Here is a 26819-nt window from a genome sequence, read left to right as displayed (position 1 = left end):
TTTTATCTGGCAGAAACAAGTTTATCCAGCCCAAAAATACTGATGTAAATTGAAAATGAGTTAAAGGGACCACAAAGGAAATGTATGCTGTTATTTCTAAACCAAATGCCTAAAATATGAGTGTTAGGGCCATTTATTAAATCTTTATCTTTACCACACAAGCACAGGAAAATTCAAGCTGTGTTTATTATGCATCTAGGGTTACTTTAAAAGTACTTAACCAATATAGCACAGGAAACAACTAATCATGGCAGACACATGTTCATTTGCCATATACTCTTCTGGTGGATACTGTTAGATCTTTGTCAACATAAAGAAAAACAGCAACACGTTTGCCAGCAGGTTATTTTCTTTCTACGTCACCAAACCATAGCTTCTCATGATCTTCAGTAGAATGACTAGTTTTACAAATAAAGTCTTATTCATTGTAATGAATACAAGCTGCTTTAACAAAAACTATTGCCACATCCACTCCTGGCTGAAATAGTCATAATTCTTTTAGAGTGGCATATTTTATGGTGCCATTATTAGACTGGCTTGTGTGAAGAGGCAATCATAATTTGAGAGCTATAAAGGTCTGGAACAGGGATGTTTTCAAAGTATGAGATAGGACTAAAATGTACTGACTCCTGTTCAGTTATATCTGCAGAACACCTTGGTTCTCATGACTTTATACTTATAGATTACAAATTTTTTGGAACCCTGATGCTAAATCACATACGTATTGCATATATAATGTATGTATTGAATTACATATATTATTTTTTAAATGATTTTTTAAAGTTTATTTTGAGAGAGAGAGAGAGAGAGTGAGTGAGCACGAGTGGGGTGGGGGCAGAGAGAGAGAGAGAGAATCCCAAACAGGCTCCAAGCATCTGATGCAGGGCTCGAACCCACGAGCCGTGAGATCATGACCTGAGCTGAAATAAAGAGTCAGATGTTTAACCAACTGAACCACCCAGGCGCCCCATGAATTAGATATATATATGTATTTTTTAAATTTTTAAAAAATCTTTATTTATCTTTGAGAGAGCACAAGCAGGGGCAAACGGAGAGAGAGGGAGACATAGAATCTGAAGCAGGCTCCAGGCTCTGAGCTGTCAGCGCAGAGCCTGATGTGGGGCTTGAACTCACGAACAGTGAGATCATGATCTGAGCCGAAGTCAGATGCCCAACCGACTGAGCCACCCAGGCGCCCCGAATTAGATATATTTTATATGATTTTCTAATACATATTCATATTATTTACACTATAACATACATAATTATACATTATATGTTATTTAAGTATAATATATAAAATAACCATATACTTACAGTGTATGATTATAATGTGTAATTATGTAAACATATATAGTTATGTAGTTTTGTGACATATATACACGTAATTCAAATATATTCTATTAAAAGAGAGATGATAGGAGAACAGTGTAGCATAAGTAATAGAATCTACTCCACTTGATGTTTCAGATCTTGGGTCTGCCCCTTACTCACTAACACAAGTTAAATATGCTTCGTTTTTTTCAACTTCAAATGGGAAAAATAATACCATCTTACAATTGTGAGTATGAGGTCAGGGAATGCATACAAAAACTTATTGGCATAGCTGGTATTGGGTAAGCATAAAATACATTGTCAGTAGAATAGAAAAGGAGAGAGGGGCATTCAGAGCAGCAAGACACAGCTTTACGAGTATTCATATATTCACTTGCATTGTCACAATTCCAGTAACCATGCTGAATTACTTTATAACATATAACTTGACTTTCAAACACAGAGCGTGGATTTAAAAATTCTAAAATGAGAAAAAAATAATTTGGTGTTCTCACACAAGGAGAGAGTGGTTATCTCTTGAATAACTCAGGGCAAGTGAGACTTTGAAGAATGAAAATGACCAATGTGAGGGAAGATTTGCAAACACATCAATTGGAGTGTGTGGTTTGTGATGGCAGAATTCTTACAGAATACTTTGTGTGGTGGGAAAATGCTTATTTAAAATGACTCTTCAGTTTTCAAGAGTTCATATCAGGGTTAAGGCTAGTGAATGTAACATGAGAAGGTTGATGTTTAAAACCAAGCCACAAAGTCAAAGCTCCCTGAACAGTATTTGGCTGAGAACTTTGCAGTTAACAGTAGAATTTTCCACATGGCTTTCTCAATTCCCCCGTCAGAACTCCCACCAGAAAGGCTAATGGAGAGTCTCTGAAACGAGCATCATTGTGAAAAAATTTCTGCTTATTTGGCTTCTCAAACTTGGAAGTCTGTTAACATTTCTTGTTTGACAACCAGATGTTTAAGAAAGGAAAATAGTCTTCAGGAGTCTTAACCAATATTATAAACAACACTCAATATTTTGTTTCATGAAAGATTAATATTCGTGCAAAGAGAAAACAAAAATCTCTCTGTATCAGGTTTCTCCAAGAAACATTTTAACTTGGTAGGTTTAAGAAACGGAAAGAAAAAAATGGATACAGCAATGTTTATATTGATGTTTATCATCTAGGACATCTGGAATATTTAGGATCATTTTATCTAAATATGCTCTGTTTACATGATTATTTTGTCAGAGAAATTCAAAACACTTTATATAAATTTAAGGATCTATGTTTACATCTGAGTGCCAAACAGTTTAATTGTTTTAATATTGCTGTAAACAACATTCTGATATCCTTTTGCATAAGGCTCTCAAAGTATTGATGTAATCCCAAACCCTTTCTTGGCCTACTCTTTAAGGGAGGTATTGTCGGCTTTCTTGTTGATGGCTGAGGGTCATGACACGTCTCACATTCATAAAGGCAATGATATAACCATGGAAGACATTGAAAAGATATAAAAAGGTATATCCCCAATCCCATAAAGTTTAAAAACATGTTGATATAATGGGTAAACCAGCAGGTAAACGTTATAATACTGAGTGGAGGGTAGAGGGTGCTTTATGTGAACAGTTATAAATCTCGAGTTTTTGAAGCAAGTTAGGAAACACATTTTCTATAGGAATGAAAGAAGCAGGGATAAAACAGCAAATAATTCTGTACTTACACGGTTTTCATTGGCATGCGTCTCCCTGTATGTATATCTTGACTTCATTCTTGAAAGATATTTTCACTAGATATAGAATTCTAGGTTGACCAGTTATTTTCCCTTTCAACTCATGAGAGGTGTTTGTTGGTGTTTTAGCTCCCAGTGTTTCTGCCGAGATGTAGACATTCATTTTAATTGTTGTTCCCCGTGCAAAATGAGGGTTTTATCTCCTAATCCATCCCCATTTTCCAGCAGTTGTAATTGTCCTAAACTTTGCCTGTGGTTTAGGTCATAAGACCATGGCTTTCTATCTGAGTTCTAGCCATCCCATATACGTGCCCTTCATAGCACCATCCTACATTTGGGTTTAAAAAACCCACAAACCTGGGTGTGTAAGCGGTTCAGTTGGTTGGGTGTCGGACTCTTGATTTCAGCTTAGGTCATGATCTCATGGTTCATGATCCACATCAGCCTCTGCCCTGACAGCTCAGAGCCTACTTGGGATTCCCTCTCTCTGTTTCTCTCTCTCTGACCTTCCCCTGCTCATGTTCTCTCCCTCAAACATAAATAAACATAAAAAAAAAACCATAAACATTAAAAAAAATAGGAAGCACATTATGCCCTTTCCTTAGTTTAAGTGTTGAATCCTCTACAGTATCATCCTATTTTTTTTCAGTCTCCAGTGTCTTCAAGTAGTTTTATTTTACATTTTATGTAGAGTTTTGTAGTTTTACCTACAAAAGGGTTTGCCTGAGAGGAGCTTATTTGGCCATGACAGGAAATAGAATGTTCACAGTAAAATGCATCCTGTATTTCTCAGGCTATACTAAAGGGTTAAAATACAATCATAACAGTTTTAAGAAAAAATTTTCAGCCACACCATTGCCTACTCAGAGAGAATTTTAGCCCCTGTCAGTTTTCTACTAAATTATTTAGAAGTCCTCAGTGGATGTTTAATGTATTCTCCATAAACAGTGTCTCCTATTTTCTTTTCTCCTTCTCTGGCTTGCTATAACTTTTATCTTTTGTGAGAATTTTGGTCCAATGTAAGCTAGGGGAAATAGTTCCCACAAGAGACTACCCTCAACTCCAGGACCAACTGCAAATTTAGGGGTTTCCCTCAGGTTTGATAACTTACTAGAAAGGCACCAAGAACTCACTGAAAACTTATGGTACAGCTTATTATGGGGAATAGATACAGATTAAAATCAGCCAAAGAAGCACATAGGGCAGAATCTAGAAGAAGCACCAAGGACAAAGCTTCCATTGTTCTTTCCCTCTGGAGTCAGGATGCTTTACTTGCTATCAGTGTGTGACCGGTTACATAGAATATTGCAAACCAGGAAAGCCCACCTGAGCCATGGTGTTCAGAATGTCTACTGCGGGCTCCACCACGAAGGCATGCCCATGTGGTTGATCTCAGTCTCTAGTCTCTAGCCCATTTGGGTATGTATGACTCAAATCCTCCCCACCCCAGCCATAGGTTGCATTGTTGGTTGTTCAGACACAGTCACGTGGTCAGCCCCCACCCTAAATACCATTGGGTGCAGCCCTTTCCCACCCTAAATCACTTCCTTAGACTATGCAGCATGACCTGATGTCCCAAGGTAACTAAAGTCATTCCTATCAGGAGAGACCACCTCCCAGAATTTGAGATTACCTACCAAAGGCCAACCCTTGTCTTCAGGCAAGGCCAAATTCTTTACATCTTTGTTATTAATGTCAGCTAAAAACTTTAAGATAACTATTTATACCCATTAATCCCTCAAGGATATTCAGGGCACTGTGTTCTTGTCATTGCAGAGACAATTGGTACTGATGGAGTTGACACTCTGTCTTCTTGGTAACCTATGGAGATTTCTGAGAGGTAGTTCTCTTTGTTTTTTACTGATTATATTTTTTTCTGATTATTACCTTATTATGTGAATTGATAGCCCCAACACAGAGGGCATTCCCAATAGTACAAACTATTGTCTTTTCTCTCTGCCACATTTTGCTTCCTCTGCTGGAGATGCTTTTCATACTTATTTTTGCCTGGATAACTCTTGATTCCCTTTCAAGATTCAGATCAGAGGTCACTTCCCATAGGAAAGCATCCTTGACTGCCTCAGTGTGGGGGAGAGCTGCCCCTAGTGCTCTCACAGCACATTCGCCTGGCCTCTAAACCCCATGAAACGTATGATGACATGACACACTGTAACCTGCCCAATATTCTAGACTGTGAAGTACTCAGGGCAGCAACGGGTCCTATTTACCTTTGCATGTCTGGCACCTTTCATGACACATGACACAAAATAAGGTATCAACAAATGATTATTGAACGAATGCTATTTTAGAAACTTCGGTTCCTCTGAAACTGACCTACCGTTCTCAAACAAAACATGTATAGCTCTACTATCTTTTCTCTTTGATTGTTTAATGAGAAGATTCTTAGTCCCTGAGGCTAGGATGTAGGGTTCTAACAGTTCCCTAATATGTCCACTCAGGCTTGAATCCTGGAGTAAGCAGAGTTGAATCTCAGTCTGCGACATGTTCATTGACAAGAATTTATGCCACCATCGTACGTTATAAAATAAACAACTGCATCTGGGTCTTTGAAGAGAAACTTCATTGTCCTCTCAGAAGTAATAGGCCTGCTTCTAGTTCAAAGGTTGCAGAGGAGGGTCTCAAAATTTAGTGCTTTACATCTTATGATGATATGATGGTCAAAATTATGATGTGAACATCCATGTGTAAATCATGTTTGTTTATTTGTAGGCAAATGAAGAAATATAGAATAATCATATTATACAGTTATCTTGGAATTCTTTATTATTTATTTTGTTTCAAGTTCTGTGCCATTTTTAATTTTTAAAGTTTTTGCTTAAATTCCAGTTAGTTAACACACACTAAAATATGAGTTTCAGGTGTACGGTATAGTGATTCAACACTTCCATAACCCTGTGCTCATCACAAGTAATCCTTATTATCCATCACCTATTTAACCCATTTCTGCACCTACCTCCCTTCTGGTAACTGTCAGTTTGTTCTGTATAGTTAAGAGTCTTTTCTTGGTTTCTCTCTCTCTCTTTCTCTTTTGTTCCCCTTTGCTCATTTGTTTTGTTTCTTAATCTCCACATATGAGTGAAACCATATGACATTTGTCTTTCTCTGACTGACTTATTTCACTTAGCATAATAATACTCTAGCTCCATCCATGTTGTTGCAAATGGCAAGATTTCATTCTTTTTTTTTAATGTTTATTTATTTTTAAGAGAGAGAGAGACAGAATGTGAGTGGGCGAGGGGCAGAGAGAGAGAGAGGGAGACAGAGAATCTGAAGCAGGCTCCAGGCTCTGAGCCGTCAGCACAGAGCCTGACGCGAGGTCTGAACTCATGAACCATGAGATCATGACCTGAGCAGAAGTCGGACACTGAATGACTGAGCCACCCAGGCGTCCCAGATTTCATTCTTTTTTTTTTTTTATGGCTGAATAATATTCTCTTGTATGTATATAAAACACCTACTTTATCCTTTCATCAATTGGTGGACACTTGGGCTGTTTCCGTAATTTGGCTGCTGTAGATAATGCTAGGATAAACATCATGGTGCATGTATCCCTTTGAATTAATGTTTTTGTATTCTTTGGGTAATACGTAGTAGTGAAATTGCTGGATCATAGGGTAGTTCTATTTTTAACTTTTTGATGAACCTCCATACTATATTCCTGGAGTGGCTACCCCAGTTTGCAATTTCACCAACAATGCAAAAGCATTCTCCTTTTTCCACATCCTTGCCACACCTGCTGTTTCTTGTGTTGTTGATTTTCACCATTCTGACAGGTGTGAGGTGATATCTCATTGTAGTATTGATGTGCATTTCCATGACTGTAAGTGATATTGAGTATCTTTTCATGTGTTTGTTTGCCATTTGTATGTCTTCTTTGGAAAAATGTCTATTTATGACTTCTGCCCATTTTTAAATTGGATTATTTGTTTTTGGGGTGTTGTTTTATAAGCTCTTTATATGTTTTGGATACTAACCCTTTATCAGATCATTTACAAATGTCTTCTCTCATTCCATTGGGTATCTTTTAGTTTTGTTGGTTGTTTCCTTCACTGTGTAAAAGCTTTATTCTTTTGATATAGTTTCAATAATTAATTTTTGTTTCCCTTGTCTCAGGGTACATATCCAGAAAGAAGTTGCTACAGCCAATGTCAAAAAAGTTACTGCCTGGGCTCTCTTCTAGGATTTTCATGGTTTCATGTGTCACATTTAAGTGATAAATCCATTTTGAATTTATTTTTGTGTATGGTGTAGGAAAGTGGTTCAGTTTCATTATTTTCCATGTTGCTGTCCAGTTTTCCCAGCACTATTTGTTGAAAAGACTCTCTTTTTCCCATTGGATATTCTTCCCTGCTTTGTCAAAGATTAATTGGCCACATAATTAGAGATTCGTTTGTGGGTTTTCTATACTGTTTTGTCTGTTTTTGTGCCAGTACCATACTTTTCTGATTACTACCACTTTGAAATATAACTTGAAGTCTGTAATTGTGATGCCTCCAACTTTGCTTTTCTTTTCCAAATTGTTGTGGCTATTCAGGGTCTTTTGTGGTTACATATAAATTTTAAAATTGTTTGTTATATAGTTCTGTGAAAAATGCTGTGAGTATTTTGATGGGGATTGCATTAAATGTGTAGATTGCTTTGGACAATATAGACATTTTAATAATGTTTGTTCTTCCAATGAATGATCATGGAATGTCTTTCCATTTTTGTGTCATCTTCAGTTTCTTTCATGAGTGTTTTATAGTTTTCAGAATATAGGTCTTTCTCCTCTTTGGTTAGGTTTGTTCCTAGTATCTTACTGTTTTTGGTGCAATTATATATGGGATTAATTTCTTAATTTCTTTCTCTTCTTCATTATTTGTATATAGAAATGCAATAGATTTCTGTATATTGATTTAGTGTACTGTGACTGTACTGAATTCATTTATTAGTGGTAGCAATGTTTTGGTGGAGTCTTTCGGGGCTTCATATAGAGTATCATGTCCTCTGCAAATAGTGAAAGTTTTACTTCTTCCTTGCTGATTTGGATGCCTTTTTTTCTTTGTGTTGTCTGATTGCTGTGGATAGGACTTCCAGTACTACATTGAGTAAAAGTGGTGAGAGTGAACAGCCCTGTCTTGTTCCTGACTGTAGAGGAAAACCTCTCAGTGTTTCCCCACTGAGGAGGCTATTAGCTGTGGGGTTTTCATATATGACCTTTATTATGTTGAGGTATGTTCCCTCTAAATCTACTTTGTTGAGAATTTGTATCATGAATGGATGTACTTTGTCCAATGCTTTTTATGCATCTATTGAAATGATCATATCGTTCTTATCCTTTCTTTTTTGATGTGATATATCATGTTGATTGATTTGTGAGTATTGAACTACCTTCGAAACCCAAGAATAAATCCCCTTGATCTTGGTGAATTATTCTTTAATGCATTGTTGAATTCAGTTTGCTTGTATTTTATGGAGAATTTTTGCATCCATGTTCATTGTGGTTATTGGCCTATAGGTCTCTTTTCTAGTGCTGTCTTTATCTGGTTTTGGTATCAGGGTAATGCTGGCCTCATAGAATGAATTTGGAAGTTTTCCTTCCTTTTGTATATTTTGGAATAGTTTGAGAGTAATAGGTATTAACTCTTCTTTAATGTGTTATAGAATGTGTCTATGAAGCCATGTGGTCCTGGACTTTTGTTTCTTGGGAATTTTTTGATTACTGATCCAATTTCTTTGCTGGTTATTGATCTTTCAAGTTTTTTATTTATTCCTGATTCATTTTTGACAATTTATATGTCTCTAGGAATTCATCCATTTCTTCTAGGTTGTCTAATTTGTTGGCATATAGTTTTTCATAATATTCTCCTTTCTAAAATTTTTTTTAATGTTTATTTTTGAGAGAAAGAGAGAGTGTGAGTGGGAGAGGGGCAGAGAGAGAGGCAGACACAGAATCTGAAGCAGGCTCCAGGACTGGAGCTGTCAGGACAGAGCCTGATGGCCCATTGTGGGGCTTGAACTCATGAATTGTGAGATCATGACCTGAGCCGAATTTGGACACCTAATCGACTGAGCCACCCAGGCGCCCCCATAAATATTCTCTTATAATTGCTTGTATTTCTGTGGTGTTGGTTGTTATTTCTCTTCCCTCATTTGTGACTTTATTTGGATTGTTTCTCTTTTCTTTTTGATAAATCTGGCTAGAGGTTTATCAATTTTATTAATTTTTTCAAAGAACCAGCTCCTGTTTCATTGATCTGTTCTTCTATTTTCTGTGATTTCCTTCTTGACCCATTTATTTTTTTAGTAGCATATTATTTAACTTCCATGTATTTGTGGTCTTTCCAGATTTTTCTTGTGTTTGTCTTCTAATTTCATAGTGTTGTGGTCAAAAGAGATGCGTGGTGTGACTTCAGTTTCCTTGAATTTGTTGAGGTCTGTTTTGTGGCCTAATATGTAATCTATTCTGGAGAATGTCCCATGTGCACTTGAAAAGAATGTGTATTCTGCTGTTTTAGGATGGAATGTTCTGAATATATCTGTTAACTCCATATGGTCCATTCAAAGTCATTGTTTCCTTGTTTATTTGCTCTTTAGATTATCTGTCCATTGATGTAAGTGGGATATTAAAGTCCCCTACTATTATTGTGTTATTATCAATTAGATCCTTTATGTTCATTATTAATTGTTTTATGTATTTGGGTGCTCACATATTTGGGTGAATAAATATTTAAAATAGCTATATCTTCTTGTTGGTTGTCCCCTTTATTATTATATAGTGCCCTTCTTTGTCTCTTGTTATAGTCTTTGCTTAAAGTCTAGTTTGTCCAATATAATACTCTAGCTTTCTTCTGCCATCCATTTTCATGATAAATGTTTCTCTATCCCCTCACTTTCAATCTGCAGGTGTCTTTAGGTCTAAAATGAGTCTCTTGTAAGCAGCATATATATGGGTCTTATTTTTTTAATCCATTCTGATATCTTATGTCTTTTGATTAGAGCATTTAGTCCATTTAAATTCAAAGTAATCATTGATAGACATGTATTGATTGCCATGTTATTACTTGTTTTGTGTTTGTTACTGGAGATGTTCTCTGATCCATTCTTGTCTTTCTGTTTTTTAATGTTTTGCTGATTTTCTTTAGTGATATGTTTGGATTTTTCTCTTTCTCTTTTGCATGTTTATTAGCAGTTTTTGATATATGGTTACTATTAGGTTTGTATATAACATCTTCTGCATATAGCAGTCTATATTAAGTTGATGGTTATTCAAGTTTCAACCCATTCTTTTCTCCTCTCATCAACATGTTTTAGGTATTTGTTATTATATTTTATATCTTTTTTATAAAAAAATATTTTTAATGTTTATTTATTTTTGGGAGAGAGACAGACAGAGCAGGAGCAGTGAAGGGGCAGAGAGAGAGGGAGACACAGAATCCAAAGCAAGCTCCAGGCTCCAAGCTGTTAGCACAGAGCCTGATGTGGGGTCTGAATTCACTAGCTGTGAGATCATGACCTGAGCCAAAGTTGAACACTTAACTGACTGAGCCACCCAGGCTCCCTATATTTTACATCCTTTTTTTTTTGGTGTGTGAGTTAATTGACTTCTCCATAAATGTTCATTTTTACTATTTTTGTGTTTCCTGCCTTTATACTGTCCCTTTTTGTCTCTGCTTTCCCCTCAAAGCGTCCTCTTTAATATTTCCTGCAGGGCTACTTTAGTGGTTACAAACTCCTTTATTTTGTTTGTCTGGTAGACTCTTTAATTCTCTTTCTATCCTGAACGATAGCCTTGCTGGATAGAGTATTAGTGGCTGCAGATTTTTCCCATTCAGTACATTGAATATATCATGCCACTCCCTTCTAACTTGCCAAGTTTCTTTTGAAAGATCACCAGCTAAACTTATGGATTTTCCTTTGTAAGTTAATAACTTCTTTTGTCTTGCTTTCTTTAAGATTTTTCTTTATTATTATGTTTTGCAAATCTAATTACTATATGTCTTGATGTTGGCCTGCTTTTGTTGATTCCTCTTGTAACAACATAAGAAATTCAGCTCCTCTCATTTTCCAAGCCAATGGTTTTGGGGAAACATTTCCCTTGTGTGTTCACCTGTGTGTTCCTCTCTCTCTTGCCCTTCTCTGTGACTATGTCTCCTTCCCCATCACAGCACCCATGATTGGTTTCTCCCCTAAACCATGTCTTTGATCTTCCTACTTTCCTGAATGTGGCTTCTTCTCTCCCTTTAGTTGTGGAGTTTATTCTGACAGTCTTCAGGTTGATTTTTGGGATATCTAGCTTTGTGAGCCTAGGCTCCTCCTAGTCCATTGCTATCTTCCTGCTCTCTTCTGGAGTTTTTTATTTTAAAATAAAACAGGATGCATGTTTCTTTATTTTATTTAAGATGAATAATAGTGGAAGTGCTTTATTGAACAAAATTTTATGTCCTTTCATATCTAATATGGCATAAACAATAGTAATATAAAATTTAAAGGTAATAATTATCATATAATTCCAGAGCTAAGAGAATATATTTCTTTAAAATATAGCAAATAAGGCACTCAGGGTAGAGTTTTAGGTGCCAACTTTGCATTTGCACTAGCCAGAGAGTAAGTGTTACTTTAAATTTTGTTCCCTGTGTACTTTGTCTGCCTGATCCTAGTCTTGGCCCTAAACATGTCCTGGTTCTATCGCTTATGAAGTATGTGGCCTTGGAGGTGTAAATTACTCTCTCTAAACCTTAGTTTCCTCATGAACAGATGGTGGCATCTTGAGAATTTTAATTTCATGACAGTGTGCAGATGAGGGGAATACAAAAACAGAGAACCCATTAACAAGTTTTGAGGAATCATAAACTTACAGAGTAGTAAGTGGTAAACTAACCTGATAAATTTAATTCTTTCATTTTATTGAGGAGGACTTACTCAAGAAAATGCAAAGACTTATCCAAGATCATTAATTTATTTTGAGCAGAACCAATGCTGGAGATGTTTCCAGGATTCTGTTTAGCATTCTTTCCATTTTACCCCATTTACTAGACAGCATAGTGAGTAGCTTGGAGACTCTTGGAATGTGGATGAAACAAATGGATTCAGAGAAGTTTGTAGAAGAAGAATTGATTGGTGATCAGTCAAGTGATGACTTGGCAGTCATAAAAGATAGATGGCTACAATTTAGACCCCTGATAAGTAAAGAGAATAATTCCATCAACTGAAATAAGCAATGGAAGTTGGTAGGAAAGATGGTGAGTTAGCAAAGGATTGGAGTAGGGGAAAACGTACTTAAGCTAGGATGTGAAAGATTTTGATAATATGTGACTAAGAACTTCTTGTGAAGGAAGACTTCTAGGGGTTTGTAATAGGATATTTATGCAAACTGAGAAAAACTTTCTGTGATAGTCTTTAAAAATAGGGTAGTTTTCTGGGATGGCTTAAGTGTAGCATTCCTTGTAAGCAAGAATTTGTTTTCAGTAATTCCTCAAACTCCATCTGAAGCCTGCGATTCTTTGAAGTTCTTAGATTTAGTGCACTTGGCTTGTAAAATGGATGTTGGTTATGGGACATAAAAATATGAAGGATTTGAAATGACCTTTTAAATGGGAGAGGAATCAGCTATGCCATATCAGAGGGGTTACTATGGTGTAACCTTTTCAAATCCTGCAGGTGGTAGTGCTTTTAAAGTTCTAAGAATCTGAAATTTCATCCTTGCACTAACTATCTGTAGCTGGCATGTCTCCCAAGGCAGTTACAGAGAAGGAAGACACTTTATCTAAAGAGGCAGCATCTGCACCAGAGAGCTAGGAAGGTTCTTGAGCCTACTTTTCGTCAGCAAAAAGAGAAGATGAGCCTGACCAAGTGGTTGTCTCAACAGTTTCCTGCTGAAGACAATTTGTACCCTAAAGAAGTTACATATAACATCTTTTTAGTTACCTGGCTCAATTAGTAAATAGTTATATTTTCATCATTGTTGGCTTTCTTCAAACATAACCATAGACTCAAAATACTTTTAGACAAAAAAATGATTTTAAGGAAAATACTATATTTTAGTCTTTATTATTGTGAGAGAAAGCAGAGTGACCAGAAATGAGGTTTCAAAATCCTACTTTGAATTATCCTAGGATGGGACCCAGAAGAGCAATTTTTACTGTGGAAACATGTGAGTCTTAGTGAACCAAACCAAATACATTTGCTATATGTCAGTGGAGTAGTTTATCTGCAGCATCTTGATGAGAGAGAGCTTGGGGGGCAACTAATCCATTAACTACAGTGATGGGTAGCCCTCAGGAAGAATGTGTTCGGATCTATGGTCTTTTCTTGATGGCGTACAGATTTTATTTCAATGACTAATACAGAGTAGTCCAAAGGACAGGGGTCAGAAGTGATTAATAGTATTAATTTAGGCAAAGCAGAGAAACATTGGCGGTAATTATTTCTGTAGATGAGTAGCAGTGTCATCGCAGGAAAGCCTTCATTGAAACTGGTGATTTGTGGGTGGTGACTTCCCTCAGTATCTCTAGATAGGACGGAGAGGGTCTACAGGAATGAAGTTTTGTGTCCTGGATCTTAGGGCCTTTGAAGAGGGTGATGCTGAAATGATGGCAACATTATGGGATGTGTTCACAAGCCTAGTCTATGGGTAAGCTTCAGTTTCTCCAGCTTTGAAAGGACTAAAGAATGCAGAACCATTTTGGTGCCAGGAAGGTTTTGCATCTTTGTGAGCAATTGCAAGCAGGAATTTTGGTATACACAAATCTTTCATCCAAATAATGGCATACCGCAAACGAATTAGAACTATTCTTTTTCTGTGACATTAATTATTTCATGTTATTGTCCTATAGTCTCTGCCCATTTCATGGAGAAATGTTGGCTCAGACTCTTGATGAAAAGTTAGGCAAGTTTTGTCACAACCAGGCTATCTATTTATTAAAGTTTATTTTATTTATTTTGAGAGAGAGTGAGGGGGGAGAGATGGGACAGAGAGAAAGAGAGAGAGAGAATGCCATGCAGGCTCTGCACTGTCAGCATGGAGCCTGATACAGGGCTTGAACCTACAAATTGTGAGATCATGACATAAGCTGAAATTAAGAGTTGGTTCGCGTAACTGCCTAGGCCACCCAGGAGCCCCACAACCATGTTTTTAGTAGTGTTTTGGATATGAAATTTATTTATTATTTATTTATTCATCATGTATTTTCAGCTGAACACTAGAGCATATATGAGGGCCGATGAGAAATGAAGACAAAATGATAGAACAAATTATGATGGACTCTTATGTGACAAGCCAATGAAAGTAGATTTTATTTCTAAGACATGGGGAGTAATGGAAGGGTCAAGAGAAGCATTGAGAGCAAGCTGAAACAACAGAGGTCTGTTAGCTTTATACAGCTTTCACGTTATGTCTGGATAGTGTTTTAAAACATAACATCCAGCAAGAGTGATGCTGGATTGGATACTATCTGTTTTGTACGTATTGCATCATACCTGGTGTCCTACTCCTATTTATGTTCATTGCACAGCTCTCAAAGACATTACTGTTTGCAATTCCTGATCTAGATGTATGCATCTGATACCATATAAAAACACTGTATCTTTTTACCTTACATAAATATGGCCAGGTCTGACCAACCTACAAGTTCAAATAAAGTCTCATTAACATTATTGCTAAATAATTATGGTTCTTCTATATACCTGACTACACATCTTAGCACCACCTATTTCTTAAAATCTCCATGATGTCTCATATGTGCACATGAAAAAAAAATCACTCATGTTTTCTACCATGCTGCCACCAAGTCATTTGGAGTAGGTATCGCATTGCAACCCCTGCAGTTGATGCCTTTCTGGGAAAGCAGCTTCCTTGGTCTCTGTTGGCCTCAGGGGTGCTTGGCCACTGCTCTGCAGCCCTCACCAGATGTTTCCAGTCTTATTCAGAACAGTGGTGGGGATGCTTCTTTTTCCATATTCATTTAAAAGTTTTATCTAGGTGCCAGAGCCCATGATCTCAGAGTTTGACTGGAAAATAGAAGCTTTAGCTCTGAATCCAACTTTTCTTCCTTATATGCTGCAAAACCTATCCTTAGAACTGTCTGGCAGAAGGATGCCAGGGCATCACATTATTTATCATTTTTTTCCCTCTGGTTTTCCCTAGGTCCTTCCAATCTCCAACTCCCACATACTTCCTATTTCCTCCTTTCAGTGAGGAAATACAAAAAGCTTGAATGCATTTCAACTTGTCCAAGCGGACCCTCAATTTTGGAAGAGGACTTTAGTCTCTCAAACAGATAAGGGAAGCTATTTTTGAAGTAGTGAGACATGGGAGTAGATTAATATTACTTAGGTTAAGTAACAGACTTCATTTTCATGCTGTTATAATTTGAATGTGTGCCAATGATCACATCAATATCAATGTACCTGCAAGCACCATCTTTGCATAACCTCCGTTTTAAAGGTTGGGTCTGCTCTTCATCTACGCTAGTAAATTCTACCTAAATACTCTTTCCTTGTTAGCTTTGGTTTACTGATACCACTACAGTTAAGCTAGTCTATATTCAATTCTTTGCAACCCTTCTCCATGGGAGTGAAAGACCCTGTGTTAGTCTTGCCTTCTGATGTCTTTCCCCATCTTTTCCAAACGTGTCGAAACTCAATTCAGCACTTCTGTCTAGGAATCTTCTCTTGCTTAACGATGTCTTGTTTAGTCAGTGCTGTTATCTTAGTTCATCACTTTCTGAAAGGTTTTTTAGGGACCACTGTTTTCTTGAAAGATATCAATAAGTGTTCTTTTGGAGGTGTAGTGAAATAAATTCACGGTAAACTAAATTTGGTTCATTCTGCTCCCTATTTCTATCTTTTTTAATGCACTTGAATGTATTAAATGTTCTAAGAACTTTTTCAGTAAGGAAACTAACTTTGTATCCAATCTTATTAATATAAGCTCCAATACTTATGTTACATTTGTTATATATTGCAGACGTTAAATTGCAGATTTCTTAAAAGTAAATATCCTTAATTTTTGTCACAGCTCTCCTTAGTGCCTGATTCAATACTGTGTATAATTCAGCTAAACTGACATATTACAAGCTAGGCACCATGCTAGGTCCTACAAGTTCAAGGATGAATAATTTTTGTAAAGATTTATGGATAACAGGTAGCTTTCAGTGAACAGTATGTTGCTGGTATTCAGCATTTATTGAATTATGGTTGCCTTGGAGTTTGATTTTCAATTCTAACTGTAACACTTTACATGCTATATCTCTGTCCCCATTTAAGAATCTGTTAATCTTTTTTCCCTTGTTGTTATTATGCAATTATGAAAAGATTTTTAAAGATATTTGGAAACCAAGGTAAAATGACCAAAATGTTACACAGGATTTATAATTTTCTTTTCTGTTTCACTTTGATTATGCAAATGTAGAGTATAAATTTATTTATTCTTTGGAATCTAATATTTTGTTAAATTAGAAATAGAGAATTTCTAACAGAAGGGGCACCTGGGTGGCTCAGGCTCAGTCCATTAAGCATCTGACTCTTGATTTCGGCTCAGGTGATCTCAAGGTCGTGAGACAGAGCCCCTGGAAGGGCCGTGGGTGGAGCCTGCTGAGGATTCTCTCACTCCCTCTCCTTCTGCCCCTTCCCTGCTTGGATGCGTGCACATGCTCACTCACTCTCTTTCTCTCAAAAGAAAACGAAAAAAGAAAAGAAAATTTCTCACAGGAGGAATCAAGGGATGGTAAAATAGCCGGATAAGGCTTTAAAATGGCATTCCTAAAACTCTCATGTTCCCAAAGCAGGAAGCGATAAGAGATATACATAATGGCAGGAAGAGGTGAGTGAAATATTTTGTTTCACTGCTGGTAAAAATATGAGGGTGCTATTGTGGTTATTGAAGGAGTTTGGGCTCAGTGGATGACGATGTGCAAATTGATAACTACACAGAAGATTGCTAGTTTTTGGACCCAAGAAGGAGACAGAGTTCAAAGGGACCCCCTGTTACTCAAGAATTTGCAGTAGTGTTCTACCGTACGAGTTTATAATCCATTTGCAGTTAAAAGAATTATGGTCAAAACAGAAATAGGTCTTGGTTCATTTTGTAATTCAGTAAACACTGCTAGATCTCTATTTGATGTCATCAGTGTGTGAGGCCCATTAGTGGTGATGCTGGTTGTGGTGGTGGTTAAAAAGAAATTAATACATTCTGAAGAGAATATAGTCCTTTGGGAGAGAAGAAAACCTTGATGACATATGGAAAGCTTGACAATATGGCCTGATAGAGTATGTAAAATATGTTGCTACTACGTGATAGAGAAAAACACAACAAAATGTTGAAAAACGTTTTAAGGAGTGGACTGGGTTCACTCTAACTTATTTGGGAGGATGAAGAGCTCCTAGACAAACCATTAAGACCCACGAAAAACCAGACACAAAATATATAGTTTGAGGAGGTGTAGGAAAACAAATATTAAGGTTAAAATATTGGCAAGTGAATGCACGTGTTATGTCACAGAGGAAAGGTTGAAGAAGAAACTACTTCCGGAGTCAAATAAGGCTTTTCTCATAAAATATGAACTCTTACCTTTTGCTGAAGCAGAACCACTTTCTACAGAATAGTAGTGATCTTTGACGTGGTGTCCGTGGCAAATCGCGAGATGTGTCAAGATTCTTACCGCCTACCAACTTCTACATGCTTCTACTAATACACCAAGAAGAAAATGATACCACTGAGAAAAAGAAGTAGAATGTGTTTCTTGTAAATTTTAATTCAAATATAGAAACAGAATGGTTTGAGTATATAGGCAGAAATTAAAAAAAAAAAATTCTTCCTGCTTTTGAAAGTCAAGAGTTTGGAACAGAAAGTTGAACAAGGGAAGTGAAACACTGACTTCACAAATAATGTTGAAGAACATGATTTTTTTGATACCATTGCTTATGATGAAAAACACATGGGTCTGTCAGGAGGAGGAAATGTCTCATTACAGCTTGTGGGTCTGTCAAGATGATCTCAGATTGGAGAAGAGAATTTAAAATTTAAGAGGGTTTTGGCATAAGAAAAGCAAAAGGAGCAAAGATGCCAAGTGTTTCTTAGGAAAAACTATTAGACACTATTCTAAGAGCCTCAAATGTCTAATTCCCAAAATATAATTGTTTACCAAAATAAGACAAATATTTCAGAAGAATGCTACCACCTGGCTGTCCTCGAGGACTATCCCTGATCACAGTGCCTGCTGCTGCCTACTGCTGCCAGACCCAGGTCTGGGTCCCATTGTTCATGGAGGCTAAAATGGGCCTCTCAATGGCCCTTCTGGAGGGTCTGGCTTAGGCTTCTGCCCACGTCCTCTGGAACCATGATGAGCTTAGTTTCATTTCTTTGTCCTGGGTCTGCCTAATTCCAGAATCTTCCCTTTCTGAAGCAGCCTAAGTTTTGGCAAGTCCAATGCTGAATTGCTCTTATGTTTATGAATCAAACATACTAAGGAGACGTGTTTTATAATAAAAGCTTCAGAGAGCTTCTTTTTTTAAAATTTTTGTTTATTTTTGAGAGAGAGAGAAAGAGAGAGAACAAACAGGGGAGGAGCAAAGAGATAGGGAGACACAGAATTTGAAGCAGGCTCCGGGATGTCAGCACGGAGCCCGCCATGGGGCTTGAACTCACAAGCCGCGAGATCATGATCTGAGCCAAAGTCGGACACTTAACCGACTGAGCCACCCAGGCGCCCCCAGGGAGGTTCATAACTACTAAGATCATACCTGTTATTTTGTGACCTGTGTTAAAATCATGGATATAATTTAAAGCTGAGACCACTAGGTGTTTCTGTCTTCAAGGATAGTCCCTAATAATCTGCCTATGGCAAATTACTGGGAATAGTCTAAAGATATTTTCTGGCCTTTCCTAAGGGGTGAGGAGAGGAGTCCTTGATCTGTGAAGGGATGAGCATAGGACCTGGCCCTGATGGTGGAGGGGGAAGAGGGGTGGAGAATGTGGAGAGAAGAAAGAAGAGGGACACCCCATCCTAGAGTCAACCAAATACCCAATATTTGGGTCTGTCCTTTTAGCCATTACCCAAGCCAAACTCTTCTCTGGTCTGCACTTAATCTCATTTCCACTCCAAATTAGTTTTCCAAAGGAACTGTTAGTTTACTGAGATCAGACTGTGTGTGTGTGTGTGTGTGTGTGTGTGTGTGTGTGTACGTATGTTTAAATAAAAGTGGTAAAGGGGTGCCTGGGTGGCTTAGTTGGTTAAGCATCTGATTTCAGCTCAGATCATGATCTCACAGTTCATGATCTCTGAGTTTGAGCCCCGCATCAGGCTCTGTGCTGACAGCTCAGAGCCTGGAGCCTGCTTCCGATTCTGTGTCTCCCTCTCTCTCTGCCCCTCCCCCACTTGCACTCTTTCTCTCTCAAAAATAAATAAAACATTAAAAAAATTTAAAATAAATAAAAGTAGTAAATTGGGAGAGATTTGTTAAATACTCTGTGGATTCATAAAGACATTTGTGACAGATGTATTCTAACCCACATACAAGGACAAAGCTAAATTGTATACCTGTATTATAATGTTGCTGAAGTCAAATGTATGTAGGAATAGTTAAATAAAAATATTTTATTCACATTTCAAATAATTTTCAAAGCCAGAGTTTTCTAAATGGCCCAATATAATAAAATGGGAAGTACTTTAGCCTTCTCATACTTCTCCAATTAAAAGTAATTTGCAGATATTCAGAAACTAAAACCTTTTAAAGTTTAAATTCTTATCTTCTCTATACAAAATGGCTATGAAAGATGCCATGAAATTGTGTGTGTGTGTGTGTGTGTGTGTGTGTGTGTTCTTAAAATGTCTTGAGTTAGATTATGCTAATGGCAATATTTCCATTTATTCAATCTAATATTTGGTTTTAGTGTTTACTCTTTCTCTTGCTGAGACAGAGCATCATGGATGAATCTTTTGATTGTTAAAGAAATGTAAAATAATTTTCTTTTCTAGCTTATATTTCTGATTTCTAGAAATCAAAGGTCTGAACTGTAAGTATTAACTTTAAAGTGGGGGGCAGGAAAAGGGCTAGGCTTTTAGCTCAAGATGTATACACACAATATTACTACATCAAATGTATCTGTGAACATATATATCATTCAAAAAAGGTATGTGAAACCTGATTCTCTAATCAAGAGAGAGACCATGTTATCAGAAATGTGGTAAAATAACTCAACTGATAGTTGTATTGTGGTGTCATAGTCACTGCCTAGAGATAAAGTTTAAGACAATACTTCTCAAACTTGAATGGACATATCAATCAGCAGGGGATCTTATAGAAACGTAAATTCTGCTTTAGTAGAACTGAGTGGGCCTTCATTACTGCATATCTAACAAGCTTTCAGGGAATGCCTCTGCTCTTGGTCCTTGGACCACACTTCCATTATGTGGAGGAGAGATTGGGGTAAATCTCATGATTCCACTCTATTTTTCTCTCTTTTCTCCCAACAGTGGGCTGACCTTCTAATCTACTCAAGCCAGGGTGAATTGATACCAACAGAGTAAGGTGAGGGAGTAGTTTCTTTAACACTTTGCTGCAGATAAGTCAACTAAAAAGAAGGTACCTGTTCTATCATATATTAGCATGCTAAGATCACTCCTGGGCTACAACAAATAAAAAGATTGTTGGTAACATATGTATGACATGAGTTTTTATTTTTTTTAATTTTTTTTTTTTTAGTTTTATATGGTTTTGTTAATAGTTAAAGGTAAAAAATTTGGAATTTTCTACCAAACTATGTGTTTATCACTAATATGTTGCTTAGTGATTTGAAAACAAGGACATTTTTTGCTTAGATTGAAAAAAACATACATAGAGTATAAATGATTCAACACCGTCGCAATAATTTCTTTCTGGATTATCAAATTACATGCATACATTTCTTCTGATAATTGGATAGCTTATTATTTCCTACATATAATTGTATGAGTTCCTTGATGGCGAAGACTATGCTTCATACCCTCTCGGTGCATTCCAGAAGGCCCAGGGCAATTCTGTGCACGCAGCAGCCTTCGTCACATGCAGTCACTTCTCCTAACTCTGTGTTCTACTGCTCTACCTTGTGAGCAACATGCTGAAGCATAAAGCCTGTCCTGCACTGAAAGCTGCAGTTAGGGTGCACATGTGGTTCCGGTTTTCACTTCCTGAGGATCGTTTGTTTTGAAGTGACTCTTGTCCTGTTTACTTTTGCAGAGAGCCTTGTCTAGCACTTGAAAAGGAGCTTGACAAGAACTGCTGTTTGATTCTCTGGGAACAAATTATGTCACTTTTGGGATAGTAAACATCTGGTAGATTATTGTTAAAATTTTAGGATGGGTTTATTATACTATTCTGTCTTGTGTACATTTGAAAATCTGCATAAGCAAAACCTGAAAAAAAAAAAAACCAGGGACTTGAACAAGGGAAAATACTATTTATAAGGTCAGGGTTGTGTAAAAATAGAGAACTTAAGGGATGCCTGGGTGGCTCAGTTGGTTGAGCATCCAACTTCTGCTCAGGTCATGATCTCATAGTTCGTGAGTTCGAGCCCTGCGTTAGGCTCTGTGCTGACAGCTTGGAGCCTGCAGCCTGCTGCAGATTCTGTGTCTCCCTCTCTCTTTGCCCCTCCCCAGATCATGCTCTCTCTCTTTCTCAAAAATAAATGAACTTTAAAAAAAGAATAGAGAACTTAAAATGGACACAAAGACATGCATATATGTATTCATTAATAAATAAAGACATATGTATGTAATTTGATAGGACTGTAAATTCAAATCTTACAAAAAAAGGTTTATTTGAATAATTATTCCTAGAGATTAAAAAGAGTCAAGGTTTTAGAAGCTTGTTATTCTCTTGAGCTACTCAAATGGGTTAAAGATGATCAAATGTAAGAGGATATTTTTAAAGGCTATAATGCCTAATGCAAGTCCCCTGTTCATGATCAGGATAGAGAACAAGGCTTCAAGTTTAGTTGTTACATGGGTCTGTTGGTTGTCTCAGTAGTTCTCACTTACTGAACTTGAATTGTCATGTCAAATATTGGTTAATGACAAAGACTACATGAGAATCTGGACTGATGAGTGCAAAGCATACTACTGTTAGTGAAACAACTTGAAGTAAATCACATCTGTCATTCATTCACTTGTTTGAGCAACAAACATTAACTACAAGGCATATTTTATACAAGGCACTGTTCTAATAACTACAGGAGAAACAAGATACATTAGGTTTGTTTTGATGATGAGTTAATAAAAGAGTCTTCATGTTAAAAAAACCAAAAAAATCTCTAGGTATGTCAGTGCGAGAAATGTTATTTTCTGACCTGAAAATATCTTAGCCCTTTAGGCTTATTTAGATAGACATTAATAAACATAAGCAGGTCAAAACTGTGATTTAGGGGGCACCTGGGTGGCTTAGTCGGTTGAGCATCCACCTTCGGCTCAGGTCATAATCTAGCATTTTGTGAGTTCAAGCCCCACATCAGGCTCGCTGCTGTCAGCTTGTTAATGCAGAGCCCACTTAGGATCCTCTGTACCCCCCCAACCCTCCTGCTTGCACTCTCCTCAAAATAAATATTTAAAAAAACCTGTGATTTAACATTTTAGTACCAGCCCACGTTATAACCTGTTGAATAAACAAATAAAGTTATAGACCAGTTTGTAGTATGATTCATATTTTATAAAAATTCATGTGTATATTCATGTACATCGATATGTGTCTATCTAGGTTTGGAAAATTTGGGGCCAGATGTATACCAAACTTGAAGAGTCAAGTCTAGGAGATGGAGTTGGGTGGGTGGAACAGAGAGAAACTTTCACTTCTAAGGTGAACTTTGGGAGATTTTTACTTTTTTTTCTCTTTAGTATTTTTCAAATTAAGAAATTATAATTTCACTTCTAGGGGTGCCTGGGTGGCACCATGTTGGCTCCTTCAGTTAAGTGTCTGACCCTTGATTCTGTCTCAGGTCATGATCTCGTGATGATTGTGAAACCAAGCCCCATGTCGGGCTCTGCGCTGACAGAGTGGAGCCTGCTTGAGATTCTCTCTCTCCCTCTATCTCTGCCCCTCCCCTTCTCACTCACACACATGTTCTCTCAATCTCTCTGTCTCTCTAAATAAGTAAACTTAAAAAAAAGTAGTTATAATTTAAAGTATCTTTTAAAAGATCTAGCCCATGTCTCTGTCTTTAGGTAAATAATAAAATCATGTAGGGGCATTTACCTTTGGTTTTAGATTTTCCTCTTATGTAAGCAAAGCACTACAGTATGGCTACTATTGTTGCTTATATAACAGTATTAGGACAAACATACTCCAGAATTAAAACTGGTTGTGTGAGACTGGAAAGGTCATGGGTAACCTATTTGCTTTTCCTTATATTCCAAATTTTCTGTAAAATGACTTTTTGATGTTTTGGTTAATATGAATTAAAGAATAAAACAAAAGTTATCTAAAACACATTGGCTTATATAATATATAATGACACACGTGTGTATTTCAAGACCATTAAAAGATTAATTTTACAATGCATTTCAAGACTATCACAAGAATAGGATTGCAGTTAGGTATGTCTTCTTTCTAAAGTATAAATCAGTGAGACGGCATCTGTAAATTATACCATATGTGAGTAATTAACAAGTTAATGATGGCCAGCTTCAAAGATACTTTTGTTCTTCTAATAAATGTTGCATTCACATTAAAACCATAACACACAAAAGGAGAATATTTCACAAACATTGGCTGAAAGTGTCAGGATATTTTGGTTATTTTTTCCCTAAAAGTCAATCGTATAAGTAGGGTTGTAACATTGTCAGATATCAATGTATTTGTTAGGAGGCCTTCGTTATGCATTTTTCCCTCTTAGTTACCCCAGCAGCTCCACATAATGGAAGAGGCCAAGGACCCTGGTTTTAGATCCAGGTCTACTACATACACACCACAAGGAGCATCGGTTTTAGGTGTCACTTAAGCTTTCTCTGCATCACTCTTTTCATTTGTTTAAAAAGAAAAAAGGAGATAAGAGCAAAAAAATGATTCTTTTTTTCCTTTGGGGTTCTCAGAGCGAGGGAAAGTTTGGGGGAGAGACAGGAACAGGTACGTAGTGGTTGTCTTCTCTACATCAGCAGGGCTGGTTTCATGGGCACGTGACCAGTGCAGTTGCAAAGGGCTCCGTGGTCAGCAGGATCTCCCACTTGATTGAAGCTTCTATGGCCACCATCCTAAAATTCTTAGTCATTTTATCTTAATTTTGTGATCTGTAGGTGAAATTGGTTATGACAATGGAGAAGAATTGAGGACCTCCCAGTTGATGCCCTGCCACCCTGAGGTGGTTCTTAGCTGCTGGCTCCTTTGATCCCTGGACCCTTTCTGGCCACCCATATATTCCTCCCTCTGCAGGGTCCTGGGCACAGCTGAGGAGAGGGTCTTGCCCATCCCACAGTATCTAAGAGCTGGGCCTTGGTGCATTGCACACATGGTGACCAGCCTTTTGCCCACTCCTGATCCAAGTAACTAGTATAACCTATCTGTCTTGGGCTGGGGTGTTGAGCTTGTGGGAGGGGAGGATAATGAAGATGCCTGGTTCAGTACCCTTGACCCCACCTGGGGTACTGTGTGTGTGTTCAGTGACTGGCAAGAAGGGACACGTGGCAGCTGATGAGTGTCCACATGTTGTAGATGTGCACACACTCCACACGATGGGTGAGGCCACGGCTCTGTGAGCTGCTGTGCTGACTGGCCTCAGCCCAAGGGAACTAACATTGCATAGCAAAACAAAACAAAACAAAAACAAACAAACAAAAGCACCTGAGACAGAGACCACAAATGAAAGGAAGTCCTTCGGTTTTAGTGTCTATAATGACACTCTGCACCTGTTTTATTGAACCAAGGGTCACACATTTTTTATTTTTCACTGGGCCCTGCAATTTACTTAGTCTGTTCTCTGTGTCAAGGTGTGCATTAGGTTGCTGAAAAGATTAGATGTGGTAAGATATGGTAAACATTTCACAAAGGGTCTGATACATAGTAGACTTTCAATAAGTAGCAGGATTAGGAAGCAAATCGGGTGTGCTCAAAATATGAAGAGATGAGAAAGGAAATTCTGGAAGGGACAATCCTACCAGAATCACAAGCGAAGAATCCTTCCATTTTGCTTTCCCTCCTCTTTCCCTATCTTCAGTATCAGTGACTATTTCTAGGGCATGTCTTGCTCCTTTGGTAATAGAGATTTTGTTCTTGAGGACTCGTTCCCCAAGCTTTTGATAGCATTATCTGGAAAGTGGTTTGCAATTTAAGAGGCCATTTCTAGAGCGGTGTGAGGAAGGATGACTGGCTGAACACCTCATTTGCGGTGCCTGTCTATCCGTTCACCTGAGTGGTATTTTGATACCAGTTAAAAGGTAGCCCAGGGGATGTTAGAGCCGGAATGCGTTATAAAACCTTTACCTCAGCCCCTCCATTTCCAGGTTGATTTGTTCTTGTCCTCTGTATGTGTATTTGAACTTCAAAATGTAGCATGGTAAGAAAGGCGTGAACCTGTTAAAGGTTGTAGACTCTCAGCAGGAAGAAAAAAAAATAATAATTTTAGCCTCTGCAAGAGAGAGGAAAATGCCCTGTTTGTTATTGTATATTAAGAACATTAGTTTATCTGAAAGGAGTTTACACAGCTTGTTAAGAAACATTTTCCAAAGAATTAAGTCTCGGTTTTCTCTTATCTCATTTTTACCTTGCCACTAACCCATGAGCAGTAGAACTGCAGAATCTTCTCAAGTATTATGGCCAATAAAATAATTCATGAATGTAATATGTTTGGTCTGGGGAAATCTATTTTTATCTATTACACGGTATGTGGAGTGCCCTGCACTTTCTTCCAAGTAACTTTTGGAAGATATCTGGCAAAATAATTCAATATGACTAGCAGTGATTTCTTGGAGACTGGTATTGTTTTGACATGGAGAGCATTGAAAACATATGGTCTTTCACGTCTCTTGCCTTGTGCTTTCCTTGAAAATGTTTATATTTGCTTGTGGTAAAATGCATTAAGTTTCATAATCCTGAACAACCTTCTGGTACACAGATTCACTTTCAAGCAGTGCAACTGGGGAAACAGAAGTTTTTACAAAAAGATGAGATTTTCTTATGTAGCTGTGCATTTTAGACAACACAGGTGCCAAATTTTATTTTATTTCATTTTTTTCTAATGTTCAAACTCCAAAGCAACTGCTAGGATAAATTATCTTTAGGTCTCCTTCTCAATATCTCATATTCTTCCAGAATCAATGTAAGTTTGGCCACATTTGTCAGCCTAAAAGCGATGGCAAAGTCTATGCTCATTTAACCTCTGAGTGTGGTTTCTACACTGTTCATTGACCCTTGTGATTATGACGATAAATGTTTCCTGTGCATATGGGGGAATGAGATGGCTTGATTGAAAGGTTTTTCTTGACACAGGATGACTATAAAAAGTATATTTTCTTCATACATGATGATAAATCTGCTAATGCTATTTCATTTATGTCAAGAATCAGTAACCTATCTTTCTCTTTTAGCATTTGCCATATTTAAATCAAGGAAGTAAAAGGTAGTTCTGGCCATACTCATTAACAATGGAAATTGAAGTGAATTTTGAAGACAAGTGAATTTTGAAGAATATACATATTTAGAAAAGAGATTATTTTCAGGTTTTCTGAAATTAAATCTCAGAGATCGCATGCTAGCTGGTCAAGCTTTATATTTTGATTTGTTGTATGCATTATAATTGAATGGACTTTACG

The 26819-nt window shown here is 37.3% G+C and overlaps 1 long non-coding RNA gene across 1 annotated transcript in view; it reads right to left on the bottom strand.

Moving 5' to 3' along the window:
• Positions 1–17753, bottom strand: part of LOC131501925 (uncharacterized) — a 29939-nt gene extending 12186 nt beyond the window's left edge. The window contains exon 1 of the long non-coding RNA XR_009256928.1: positions 17618–17753. This is a non-coding gene — a long non-coding RNA (uncharacterized LOC131501925). The remainder of the gene's footprint in view (positions 1–17617) is intronic.
• Between the last annotated feature and the right edge of the window lie 9066 nt (positions 17754–26819).

This window comes from Neofelis nebulosa, chromosome 2 (assembly GCF_028018385.1).
Source record: "Neofelis nebulosa isolate mNeoNeb1 chromosome 2, mNeoNeb1.pri, whole genome shotgun sequence".
NCBI lineage: Eukaryota > Metazoa > Chordata > Mammalia > Carnivora > Felidae > Neofelis > Neofelis nebulosa.
This window is presented reverse-complemented; position numbering and strand designations above follow the sequence as displayed.